The sequence below is a fragment of the Heptranchias perlo genome, chromosome 2 (assembly GCF_035084215.1).
Source record: "Heptranchias perlo isolate sHepPer1 chromosome 2, sHepPer1.hap1, whole genome shotgun sequence".
Taxonomy (NCBI): domain Eukaryota; kingdom Metazoa; phylum Chordata; class Chondrichthyes; order Hexanchiformes; family Hexanchidae; genus Heptranchias; species Heptranchias perlo.
This window is the reverse complement of record NC_090326.1, coordinates 65,012,393-65,026,620: the sequence shown is the minus strand read 5'-3', so window position 1 is coordinate 65,026,620 and position 14,228 is coordinate 65,012,393. Positions and strand designations below refer to the sequence as shown.

Below are 14,228 nucleotides of genomic sequence, written 5' to 3'. Positions count from 1 at the left end.
GCCGCTCTGCGCATGTGCCGACTCCCATTGTGTGCCCAGACCTGGAATGAGTGGGGAGTGGGGAGTGGGGGGCAGGAGTCAGGCCTGGCTCTGAGTCATGAAGGTTTAATGGGTTCAAGCCTTACAGTCCTGGTAGGCTCTTTATAACCTTCTGCGCTTAACATTGATTGCAATGACTTCAGATCATAACCATTTTCTCAGACAGCAGGTGCTGCTAATGGTTTTGCTGTTGCCATTTGCAGCTCCTCTCGACCCATCTTTTGTTTCTTTACTTGTCCCATTACCACCCTCCTTGCCTTGTGCTCTCTCCCCTTTTGTCAATTAAGTAGTCCTGCCCACCACCTTATCACAGACTTTCCCTTTTGTTATTTCCTCTCCTCCCCCCACTTTGCCTGGCTCTGTACCTGCTTAAAAACTGTTAATTTTTTAACTTCTTCCAGTTCTGACAAAAGATCATCGGCCTGAAATGTTAATTCTGTTTCTTTCTCTACCGATGCTGCCTGACTTGCTGAGTATTTTCAGCGTTTTCTGTTTTTATTTTAGAAAGAAAGGCGTATTTATATAGGGCCTTTCATGAACTCCGAACGTTCCATAGTGTTTTACAGCCACTGAAGTACTTTTTGAAGTGTAGTCACTGTTGTAATGTAGAGAAACACAGCAGCCAGTTGGTGCACAGCAAGGTTCCACAGACAGCAATGAGATAATGACCAGGTTATCTGTTTCATTGATGTTGGTTATGGGATAAATATTGCCCAAGAAACGGGGGAAAACTACTCTGCTTCAAATAGTGCCATAGGATCTTTTATGTTCACCTGAGAGGGCAGATGGGGCCTCGGCTTAATGTCTCATCTGAATGACAGCACCTCCGGCAGTGTAGCAGTCCCATAGTACTGCACTGGAATGTCAGCATGGATTATGTGCTCAAGTCTCTGGAGTGGGGCTTGAACCCACAACCTTCTGACTCAGAGGCAAGAGTGTCTCTGAATCCTGGATTGACAACTGGGGTACATGTGCCTGATGGGAGTGGAGTAGCAGTCCCCCCACCCCCCTCATTACATCTGGTTCTCCTGATAAGGCTAATGACCTGTCCATATAAAAAGGGGCTTTGGTATGGAAGCATTTCAGAGCATGTTGGTTGTAGAGCAATTGAAGAAATAGGTTGACTCCTGCCAGTAGGCATCGAAGAGGAGAAGTACAACAGAAAATGGATGAAATTGTTCAGGTGTAGTTCATACATGCCATCCATCGGCTTTTTAAGCCCCTTTCCCCTCTGCTGTTTGCATATGCCTAGAAGGTAGCTGATTTCAGGCTGTCTGATTTCACTCTATAAGCCACACTACCTGTTCTGTGCATGTGCAGTATTTCAGCATGAGCAGGCAGAGAGCCAGATAAGTAGTGCTTTTTGGATTTTTTTTGTATCTTTTTGCCAAATTGTGCATAAAATTTAATAACATCCATCACAACAGCTGTTTAAGGTCTGGCACACAATGTAATGATATAAAATTTCATGTATGTCAACTGTTCATTTTTTATATGGGCATTAGCATTTGAGGTACCTGTTTGCAATTGTGACCTGAACTCCTTGTTCCCTCCCTCAGCCAGTGGTGGAAATACTGCTCAGTGGGGGAGGGAGTGTTTGTTAGCAGAAATTATACTCAGCATTTGAGGGGGATGTGATAAGCTTCGGCATCAGAAGAAAACGTTCGGGAACATTCAGCAATGCTAAGAATGTAATATTGGTTTCCAATTCTGAATCACGGTACATCTAAAAATGCTGGAACACGAATCAAAAAGTATCACAACTCAACATTTCTAGGGGGGATTGTTTGCCCCAGAACCTTCTAGTATATAAAATTGGAATGTCAGAACTCAATTATCCCCTTGAAAAATTTTTAAATTCACCACTTCAAGATTACAGCTTTGTGTACTTCTGTTGCTCCGCCCCCCCTCCATAATAATTCAACTGATGGGATATAGGGTACAGCTGCAGTTAATATCATAACAAGTTCATGTACTATTGCACTCCATTGTAACTACTTCTTTTCTATGTCTTAAATGAGCCCATTTACATTTCAGTTTTCAATAGAGAAAACTGAACTGTGGAGTGTAATTCCAAAACACTAATAAAAATCGTGGAGCCAATGTTATAAAGAAGGCAATTTACTTATTCAGCTGTATTAACCCAGTGGCCTTGGTCATAGGTGTTTATTCGGGATTGTTTTACAGTTGTACATTGTTTTTTGAGTTGTCAGCTTTTTTGAAGCTGTCTGCCAGCTTTTCTAGTTTTGTAGGTGGATGTATATGTCACAGTCAAGTCTCACTCGACACATTTTTGCTTTTTTTTAAATGTCTGAACTTTTATTGAAAGTGGTCCAGTGGTATCGGCATCAAAATTAGAATGATACACATTTCCTGCTAAATGCACCAGCATGAAAATCTCTGCGGGGATACAGGGATATGCTTTTAACTTTACATAAAAAATTGTATATTTTGGTTAACATCCCAACCAGAGGAAATAGTCTTTCTCTATTTACTCTATCAATATTCTTCATAATTTTAAAAACTTCTATTAGGTCTCCCATTTTTTACTTTACAATTGATTTTTTTATTAAAGAAATTGGAAAAAGAGGCCGTTTAGCATCCAAAAAACGGGCGCTGCGTGGTCAAATTTCTAGGCCTTCACTTTCAACACCACCACAGTCTACAAACTAGAATTGTTACTGATCATACGGGAAAAACAAATCACTCGAGTAAACACAGTGTAGCATTGTGTGCCATTAATAGAACAGGAGGAGGCCATTTGGTTCATCATGTGTCTGCCGGCTCTTTGCTAGAGCATTCCAAAAATAATTCCCCTGCCCTGCTCTCTCCTCATAGTTCGTATCTTTCTCTGTGTCAAATAGTTATCCAATGTTTCCTTAAAATAAGTGATTGTATGTGCCTCAACTACTCTCTGTGGCAAAGCATTCCATGCTCCATGCAAGACATTTATTCTCTCCTCACACTGGTTTTAAATTGCTGACCCTTCATCAAAACTTCCCCAACCAGAGGAAATAGTCTTCATTCAATCTATTAAAACTCTTCATAATTTTAAAAACCTCTGTTAAGTCTCCCCTTAACCTTGTCTGCTCCAGTAGAAATAGTCCCAGTATCAGAAGTCTATCCTCATAACTATAGTTTCCTATCCCTGACATTATCCTGGTGAATCTATGCTGTATACTCTTAATGGCTTTAATACATTTTCTATAATGGGGAGCCTAAAACTGCACAGTGCTTAACTGTTGCCTAACAAAACGCATCATTACTTTTTTACCCTTGTACTCTATCCTGTTATTTATAATCCTATTGGCCCTTTTTAATGGCTTTATCGACTTGCACTCAAATTTTCAGGCAATTGTTTATTTGAACCCCCAGGTCTCTCTGTTCATCCATACTATTTTCATTGAGTGTCTGCTCCTATTTCTTGTTTTTTTTTCTTTCAAAATGTAATACCTCACTCTTACTGATATTAAATTCCATCTAACACCTGTCAGCACATTCTGTTAACATGTCTAAGTCTTCATGAAGTCCATTACAGTCTACATTGTTTGCCAATCCTCCTATTTTTGTGTCATCAGTAAATCTTGAGATTATGTTCCATTTACCCAAGTCCAAATCACCTACACCAAGAACAAATGTGAGCCCAGCACGGGCCCCTGGGGCACACCACTTTCAACCTGTCTCCAACATCCATTTACCCTAAATCTTAGTTTCCTGTCTGTCAACCTGCAACCTGCCTGCAATTCCTGCACCATGTGGGAACTTCAGGATGATTCATGTGTCCTGGAGGGCCACATGTGCAGAAAATGCCTCCGGTTGCTCAAGCTGAAGCTGAGGGTTTCTGAGCTTGAGGGGCAGCTGGAGTCACTGCAGAGAATAAGGGAGGCTGAAGGTTTCCTGGATCGTACGTTCGAGGAGGTGGTCACCCAGCAGCCACAGAGAGTTCAGGATAGCAAGTGGGTGGCCATCCAAAAGGGTAGGAAGAGGCAGGCAGTGCAGGAATCTTCTGGGTGTGTGGCACTCTTAAACCGGCAGTGAGGGTGACGAAACCTCGAAGGAGTGCAGTGCTGACCATGGCACCAAGGGGCAAAGGACAGCACAGTGGGGCACAGTGAGGTGTAGAAATGCAGTAGTCATAGGGGATTCGATAGTCAAGGGGACTGATAGGCATTTCTGTGACCGCCAATGTAGTCCTGCATGGTGTGTTGCCTCCCTGGTGCCAGGATAAAGGACATCACGGAAAGGGTGCAGAACATTTTGTGGGGGGAAGGGGAACAGCTTTTAAGTTGTGGTCCATGTGGGTACCAACGACGCAGGAAAGAAAAGGGATGAGGTCCCATGGTTAGAGTTTTAGGAGCTAGGGAGGAAGTTAAAAAGCAGGACCTCAAAGGTACTAATCTCTGAATTACTCCCAGTGCCATGCACTAGTGAGTGCAGAAATAGGAAGATAAGGCAGGTTAATGCGTGGCTACAGAAATGGTGCAAAAGGGAGGGCTTCAGATTATTGGGGAATTGGCACCAGGTTGATAATAAAAGTGAGAACCAGGCTGAATATAGAAAGGATAGAGGAGAAGTGAAAAAGGGAATAAGAGGGGCAAAGAGAGAGTATGAGAATAGACTGGCGGCTAACATAAAAGGGAATCCAAAAGTCTTCTATAGGCATATAAATAATAAATCGGTAGTAAGAGGAGGGGTGGAGCCGATTAGGGATCAAAAAGGAGATCTATGCATGGAGGCAGAGGACATGGCTGAGGTACTAAATGAGTATTTTGCCTCTGTCTTTAACAAGGAAGAAGATGCTGCCAAAGTCACAGTAAAGGAGGAGGTAGTTGAGACACTGGGTGGGCTAAAAATTGATAAAGAGGAGGTACTAGAAAGGCTGGCTGTACTTAAAGTAGATAAGTCACCCGGTCCGGATGGGATGCATCCTAGGTTGCTGAGGGAAGTAAGGGCGGAAATTGCAGAGGTGCTGGCCATAATCTTCCAATCCTCCTTAGACATGGGGGTGGTGCCAGAGGACGGCAGAATTACAAATATTACACCCTTGTTCAAAAAAGAGTATAAGGATAAACCAGCAATTACAGGCCAGTCAGTTTAACCTCAGTGGTGGGGACGTTTATAGAAGTGATAATCCAGGACAAAATTAATGGTCACTTGGACAAGTGTGGATTAATAAAGGAAAGCCAGCACGTACTTGTTAAAGGCAAATCATGTTTAACTAACTTGATTGAGTTTTTTGATGAGGTAACAGAAAGGGTTGATGAGGACAGTGCGATTGATGTGTATATTGACTTTCAAAAGATGTTTGGTAAAGTGCCACATAATATGCTTGTCAGCAAAATTGAAGCCCATGGAATAAAAGGGGCAGTGGCAGCATGGATACGAAATTGGCTAAGTGACAGGAAACTGAGAGTAGTGGTGAACCGTCGTTTATTGGACTGGAGAAAGTTATACAGTGGTGTTCCCCAGGGGTCGGTACTAGGACCACTGCTTTTTTTGATACTTTTTTGTTCATTCGTGGGATGTGAGCATCGCTGGCAAGGCAAGCATTTATTTCCAATCCCTAATTTCCCTTGAGAAGGTGGTGGTGAGGCGCCTTCTTGAACCGCTGCAGTCCGTGTGGTGACGGTTCTCCCACAGTGCTGTTAGGTAGGGAGCTCCAGGATTTTGACCCAGCGACGATGAAGGAATGGTGATATATTTCCAAGTCAGGATGGTGTGTGACTTGGAGGGGAATGTGCAGATGGTGGTGTTCCCATGCACCTTCTGCCCTTGTCCTTCTAGGTGGTAGAGGTTGCGGATTTGGGAGGTGCTGTCGAACAAGCCTTGGCGAGTTGCTGCAGTGCATCTTGTCGTTGGTACACACCGCAGCCACGGTATGCCGGTGGTGGAGTGAGTGAATGTTTAAGGTGGCGGATGGGGTGCCAATCAAGCGGGCTGCTTTGTCCTGGATGGTGTCGAGCTTCTTGAGTGTTGTTGGAGCTGCACTCATCCAGGCAAGTGGAGAATATTCCATCAACTCCTGACTTGTGCCTTGTAGATGGTGGAAAGGCTTTGAGGAGTCAGGAGGTGAGTCACTCGCTGCAGAATACCCAGCGTCTGACCTGCTCTTGTAGCCACTGTATTTATGTGGCTGGTCCAGTTAAGTTCCTGGTCAATGGTGACCCCCAAGATGTTGATGGTCGTCCTCACAGAAGCAGAGCAGGAGGCTCTGGAACTGAGCCGCAGCCTTGAGTGCCTGTTCGTCGGGGATGCCGAGACTGGCACCCGATAAACGGCTGGTGACAGAACTTTAACTTTCAGCACACACAATAGCAATTGATGTTAACATGCCTTGCCATCTTCAGCACCTCAACATCTGTCATCATGCTTAATATTGCCTTCTGTTCTCTTACAGGGCTTTCAGCGCCCGCCATGACGGCGGATAGCGATTCCTCAGAGGACCTGCCGACCTCTTAGTGACATGGCACTAAAGGTACAGCTTCTAGTTAGATACTGAAAACAGGGCAGCCCAGGCTGTTGTCTTCTCCAATATTAGTACCATTCTACAAAAGCAAAATAGTGTGGATGCTGGAAATCTGAAATAAAAACAGAAAATGCTGGAAACACTCCGCAGGTCAGGCGGCAAATGTGGAAAGAAAAACAGAGCTAACGTTTCAGGTCAATGACCTTTTATCAGAACTGCCTATAAATATCATGGAGATTATCTGTGATCAAGGGTGGATCCGAAACATGAAGGTTGGAATTTAAATTGGAATCCATGTGGAATAAGTCAGAGCCGAAGACAGTTGCTGTGAAAGTGAGTTTTAGCAAACTCATGATAAAACACGAGAAGGGAAACAGATACCAATGAAGGCGAACAGGGTAAAAGAGACAAACTAAAATACCATCAGAAAGAAGAGCAGAACTTCTTCAAGGTGGGCATTCCTGGAAGAGAAGTGGCCGTGAATTAAACAATAAATCAAAAGCAAAATATTGCGGATGCTGGAAATCTGAAATACAAACAGAAAATGCTGGAAACTTTCAGGAGGTGAGGCAGCATCTGTGGAGAGGGAAACAGAATTAATGTTTCAGGTCGATGACCTTTCGTCAGAACTCAGTACTGTTCTAATCTGCTTGCAGGATGAAAGATTTAAGTGCATCAAGTTTTCTTTTCTTCCTTGTAATGGAACATTGTACTTTAACACAATCACTGCTTGTTCAATGCAGGCAGGTGAATTCTGAGAGTGACAATAAGCACATGGACTCAAAACTCATGCCTTCTGATTGAGGAATACAACATTACTGAGGCTGCTTTAGTCTGGAGCTGAACCCAATGTGTGTGAACAAGAATGAATATTCTAAGTTAAAACTGTTACTGTGTAACGTCTGACAAATTTAATGAAGTTCTTTGAGGAAATAACAATGTTTGGATAAAGAAAATGCCATGGATGTTGTGTATATGCATTTCCAAGAGGTGTTTGATAAGTTTAAGTCATGTGATATTAAAGGACATGTGGAAACGTGGATAGGAAGTTGAGTGTTAGGACCATTGCTCTTCTCAATCTATATAAATGATCTGGACTTAGGTATGGGCACAATATCAAAATTTGCAGAAAACACAAAAATATGATGCATGGTTAATTGCGAAAAAGACTGCAAACGACTTCAGGAGGATATAGACAGTTTGGTAGATTGGGCAGGTACATGGCAGATGAAATTTAATGCAGGGAAATGTGAGGTGATAGATTTTGGGAGGACATATATACTAAATGGAAACATTTTAAAAGGGGTAGAGAAGCAAAGAGACTATAGGGTTCTGATACTTTAAACACGGAAGGCCAAATTGATAAAATTGTAAAAAGGCATATGTTTTATAATTACGGACACAGAGTTAAATCGTAAATAGGTAATGCTAAACTTTTGCAAATCATTGGTTATACTGGTTAGAATATTGTGTCCAGCTTTGGCTGCCCTACTTTAAGATTGCAATGCCATGTAGAGGGGGCAGAAGAGATTTACCAAGATGATACCAGGCTTGAGAGGCTTTATTTAGGAGGAGAGATTAGAGAAATTGGGGCTCTTTCATTAGAACGGAGAAGGTCAAGAAGAGATCTGATAGAGGTGTTCAAAATTATAATGGGTTTTGATAAGGTACATAGTGAAAATTATTTCCACTGGTCAGTGAGTCAGTAACCAGAGGGCATAAAGTTAGGATCCAAAACAGCAACGCTAGTGTTTAGGAGAACTTTTTTGTAAATAAAGAATGAACTATTTAGCGCCTATCATGACCTCAGGACGACAACAACAATAACAACAACGACTTGCATTTATATAACACCTGTAATGTAGGAAAACATCCCAAGGCATTTCATGGAAGTGAAATCAGACAAAAGAAATCAATACTGCTCCAAGGAAGAAGATATGAGAAGGAATGACTAAAAGCTTGGCCAAAGAGGTAGGTTTTAAGGAGGGTCTTAAAGGATGAGAGAGAGGCAGAGATTTAGGCTGAAGGCATGGCCGCCATTGATGGGGCGAAGGAATTGGGGGACGCACAAGAATCCAGAGTTGTGGGATTGCAGAGTTCTCGAAAGTTATAGGGCCGGAGAAGGTTGCAGAGGTAGGGAGGGGCGAGGTCATGAAGGGATTTGAACAAGAGGATGAGAATTTTAAATTGGAAGCATTTGGGGACTGGGAGTGATTGTAGGTCAGCAAGCACACAGGTGATGGGTGAGCAGGATAGGATACTGACTGCAGAATTTTGGATGAGGTCAAGTTTATGGAGATGGAGGATGGGAGGCTGTCCAGGACTGCATTACAATAGTTGAGTCCGGAGGTGACAAAATCATTAGGGTTTAATAGCAGATGGGCTGAGGCAGAGGCAGAGATGGACAATTTTACGGAGATGGAAGTAAGTGATGAAAAGGATATGGGATTGGAAGCTCAGCTCAGGTTTAATTTGCATGCCGAGGTTGCAACCAGTCTGGTTCAGTCTGAAACATTGGCCAGGTTGCAGATTGAAATGGGTAGCGATGGAACAGAGTTTGTGTGTGGGGGGGAGGGCGGGGCGGGGCGAGGCGGGGGGGGGGGGGGCGGGGGGGTTGGCAAAGACAATGACTTTGGTCTTCTCAATGTTTAATTGGAGGCAATTGCACTCATCCAAGACTGAATGTTGGACAAGCAGGACGGGGCAATGGAGGGGTTGAGAGAGGTGGTGGAGAGGTAGATAGGGTGGCCAGCCCTCCTGGATTGTCTGGGAGTCTCCCGCAATAGGGCATGAATCTCCCGGGCACTGCAGTCCAGGAGAACTTCACCTATTAAATTTCTCACCACAGTAGAGCACTCACCCACCCTCGTCACAGTGAAGTCTCCGGCTCAGTAATGTCAGTGCCTCACCACTGCAGGTGACCTTCGCTTACTGGGATTTGCCAATTTTATAAGTATTACGACAGTTTGTTTATAGAAGGATTTTGTATGTACTTGGTCATAACCATATATAAATGTCAATTAATGAAATACTTGCTTCATGTGGTGCTAATATCAGAGGATAAATGTGAAAATAAATGGGAACAAAGTACTGATCGATACTCCAATGCACTACAACAATCATTTTCATTTATATAGCACTTTTAAACATAAAAAAATCCAAATGCTTCACAGATAGGCGTAAGAAAAATTGACACTGAACCAGGAAGGCAAAGATTAGGATGTGCTACCATTCAATGCACCTGCTAATCATGGTATTACTAACATGACACAATATACACATTTTAAAATGATGCATCAATGCAGTATGAGGGATTCAACTATGTTTTTTTATGAAATAACATTAGCATGCTGATAATATTTCAGTGAGATGATAGGAGCAAAGTAAAAACAGCAATTAGCAACCTGGAAAATCCATAGAAGTTTGGGGAGATGACATTGCATCCATCTCCTAATCTCAGTACTGGGAACTTTCAATACAGTTTCCATTTTCTGCAAGCTCAGTTACCTTTTTGGAAAATATAGTAATTAATATAATAAGCAATGAAGTGAAACATAAACTCAAACTGATTATGGACACATATGCTACGATGTGATACTTCTCATGTTTTTATAAATGTGCACTACTTGTTACATTGATCCTTTCTGAACTGGAACTGACCTTTCCTTCATTCAAAAAGAATTAGGTTTGTTTGGTATTGTTAACACTTAACATCAGCTTCCAATCTCTGAGGCTTCCACTGGTTCAGATCAAGAAGATTCATTCCAAAGCTGCTCAACAATAACATTTCAACTTGAATGAAATTAAATTAATAAATCACTTTATACAGTGCTAAAGTATTTTATTAACTCTCTTCAAAATTCATTATTTCCAGGAACCACATGAAGATGTAAATTGAAGAACAGGTGGAAATAGATTTAGATTATTTGACATATTTTCATGACTTATTTTTTAGAACCATAGAAAAGATACAGCACAGAAGGGGGCCATTCGGCCCATCATGTCCGCGCTGGCTCGAAGAACAACCAGGTGCCCATTCTAATCCCACCTTCCAGACCTGGTCCGTAGCCCTGCAGCTTACAGCACTTTAGGTGAAGGTCCAAGTACTTTTTTCAAGAGTTAGTGACAGATCTGACTGTAATAAGTGAACCAACATTAACAAACATATGTTCAAAATTCTCATTGTAGAGCATTGACTTTGGCATACTGTCTGCAGTGAAATGTTTCAAAATGCTGCATTACAAACAATTAGAATAAACATTTTGGATGTCCCATTCAATTGAAAATAAAACATAATCAAAGTGTAACACAACCAATGAACAAAATAAATTATTTACAAAACAAACAGAGGAAATGATCTGTTAATTTAATGTAATAGTTAGTATATATCAAAATACCAAGGCCCATTTCTAAATGCCACCAATGGCCTTTTTCCACTCCTAAGCAGTACCCAAATTCAGTGACAGACTTAGGGACGGTGTTGACATCATAACAGGCCAGCCAGTGATACTTTGGAGCAGAACCAAGTCCCCCAGTGGCATTCAGGGGAATGATCAAATTATGGGCAGCACTCTGGAGCAGGGCTAGTTTAAGAAGCAGTGCTATATAAACCGGAAAGGCTTATTGCAATGTTGTAGCCCACATTTACCACTAAATTCTATAATCAAATTGGCTCCTGTTGTTGCTGAATCACCTGATACGAACAGTAGGGCAAATTCACCAGCAGTAGGAAAGTTGCAAATGGTAATAGAGGTAATTCTGTAGTGTAAAAGATTTTAGGAGGCAGTGAGAGCAGTAGCAAGGCAAAATGGATTCGAGAGAGCAAGGGAGTAGTGGCTGAATGATCAGCCCAAAAGAGGACAGGGAACAAGCTATAATCCAGAGTCAGAGGAATGGAGGGATTTGAAAATAAGAATGAGGGTCTAAATCAACTGACTGGGGTGCAGAGAATCAGTGGAGCTTGGCGAGGACTGGGATGATGGGTGTGCAGGACTTAGTGTGGGAGAGGATTCAGGCCACCGAGTTCTGGATTAGCTGTAGATTGGGAACCACGAAGGAGGGAAGGTTGGTAAGAAGAGGATTTGGGAAATTGATTCTCGAGGTGATGAAGTCAGGAGTAAATGTTTAGGGAGCAATAGGGGTGGTCTTGTCAACGGATTGGGTATGGGGTTTAAAGTTTCGGGTCAAAAAGACATTGAGGTACCGCCAGAGCCAGGAACAGTAAAGGCTGAAGTGCCGGAGGCATGCAGCTGGTGAGAGCTAAGTACAAGAAGTCCCACCGTAATCTGTTCCTTGAACTATGCTTTGCTCACACCAATGGTAATTTGATTGCTGGGCCGGAACGATGCATCCACTCTGATAAAGCGATCGGATAGATTCTTGCTCAATATTGAGACTTGCTGCATTTCACACTTACGGTTCTCCAAACTTGCCGGATTTGCAGTCTATTTGAAGAACTACATAACTGCCAGAGTACTTGGAAGCTGCCTTATTAATAGCTCTGCATCACTTTTAACTCCCATGACCAAAAAAAAAAGGTTGAAAATGCGCTGTAAATCGGCAGAGAAAGGGCACGGAGCAGATTAAGGAGAAATCTCCGACTCTCATCAGTGCAATTCGCACAAGGACGTCTGGGAGAGCCGAGCCGTTTTATACGGCATCTTTTGATGTTGCACTAAAGCTGAGGGGACTGTCCTGGCGAGTGAGTGAGTGAGAGTGAGTGAGGTGGCGTGTACCCGAGGTCACTGCTTGTCCGTTTTGTCCCTTCAGCTCGGTCCCCAACCTCCTGCAGAGCGGCCGTTGCCTGGATACTAATCCTGTTGTATGGCCAGCTTGCCTGAGGTGCAATAAAGTGGAACAGCACGAAGGGAAAGAGAGAAGTAAACTTCCTTCAACACATCAGGAGGGGGGGAGAGAAAAACCCGAGCTGAACAAAGAAACAAAGTAAACTTTGTACCAGAGAGCTAACCAGCCGCCGGCCAGTGTAACTTAAAGTGAGTGGGAAACGAGCCAGTAAAGAAGGGGGAACATGCCCCCCCTCCCTTCTCCTCTGCCTTCAGAGAGTCAGTGAAACCATCAATAAAAGTGCTTAAGTTGTCAGTGCCCAGAGAATGGAGGAGACACGAGGGTCGCGCAGGATCATTCGCTCAACAACCGCGGCCAGTCTGTCCCTGAAAGCGGGAGTCGCAGGTCTCAAGAGCCAACCCTCTCACCCCATATCACCGGTGGAGAATATCAAAGAGATCAAGGTTTGTCAAAAGTTTCCCCTTTCTTTTAAGCATCAATAAAAAAAATGAGACTTTTTTTGTTTGAAGCGACTGAACTGCCGAATCACGTTGTCCAATTTTTCTCATAATGTTTATTAAGATGCCGCGTATTCCATATCTCGCCTTGAGAAATTCCCCGGTGATGGAAGTTTGCTTGTAACACTGATGATTTCTGGGCCCCAGGCAGCGCAGTTTATGCACAAGACTGCCATTTCACTAGCTTTGTGGCGAGGAAGGCTTGTACTTAGCTTGGATTAAATTTAAATATGTTAGATATATACTTGAAAAGGAGAAATTTGCAGGGTTATGGGGAAAGAGTAGGGGAGTGGGACTAATTGGATAGCTCTTTCAAAGAGTCGGCACAGGCATGATGGGCTGAGCGGCCTCCTCCTGTGCTGTATGATTCTATGATTCTAATTACTCTGTTACCCTTAAGAGAAGTGTACTAAAACCGTAAGCTATCAGCATTTAAATTTTGGTTACATTTTACAGATGGCATACTCATGTTCCCAACAGAACTAGGCCCAGGTAAACTATTGATGAATCTCAAGACCTGAATTGTACCCTTCTCAATCTTTTTTCCTCCAATGAAAGCAAGTTCAGTTCTGACCTCACCTTTCATAGATAATGCTTGGCTGGGGACTGATTGGGGGACAACATTGAATAATACATGAGCAAAAGTGTAACATTGGTATATACAGAAATAATTACAGATAGTACATTTTATACTGTAGGCCAGAAAATGAGAATCAAAATGTGGAAGGCATGCAGTGGATTAAGATGATTTAGCATGTAGTGATCGAAAAAATGTCTTCTGAAAGCAGAGAAAAAAAGATAATTGGTTCTGTTCTTGTTATGACTACGACTGCAGGGATATATTAATGAGTTAGTTTAAGACTCTCTGTTTGACTGTGGCAGTGTGGTTGAAACAAATATTTGTTCAGCACAGAATTAGCCACAGCACGTGGGTGAGGAGAAGATAGATGTTGGGATTTAAACATTTAGCAGCCCTTACAAAGAAAGGAAATCATAATAAAATCTTCCTTTTTATTAGAAAATGTTCTTTAGTGTACATAACAGTTATATATTCATACATTGTTTTCATGGTATACATAGTTGGTTAGCTATGTATAAAATGGCAGATGACACCAAATTGGGAGTTATAGTTAATATTGACAAAGTACAGGAAGACATTAATAAACTTGCAGAATGGGTGTGTAATTGGCAAATGAATTTCAATATAGACAAGTGTGAGGTAGTAATTTTGGTAGGAAGCATAAGGAAGCCACTTACTCCTTGGAAAATAAGAGTCTAAATGTGGTAGAGGAACAGAGGGATCTGGGTGTACATTAGTAGGTAAATAAGGCCATAAAAAAAGCAAACAAAGCACTGAGGTTCATTTCTAGAGGGATAGATTTGATTAAAAAGGAAAGTTACGTTAGACTTGTATAGAAACT

General features: G+C 42.4%; 1 long non-coding RNA gene across 1 annotated transcript; it reads left to right on the top strand.

Moving 5' to 3' along the window:
* Nucleotides 1–67: 67 nt before the first annotated feature.
* On the top strand, nucleotides 68–7,545 carry LOC137333662 (uncharacterized). The gene is made up of 2 exons (XR_010965957.1): nucleotides 68–132; nucleotides 6,437–7,545. It is a non-coding gene; the product is annotated as an uncharacterized lncRNA (long non-coding RNA).
* The last annotated feature ends 6,683 nt before the right edge of the window (nucleotides 7,546–14,228 follow it).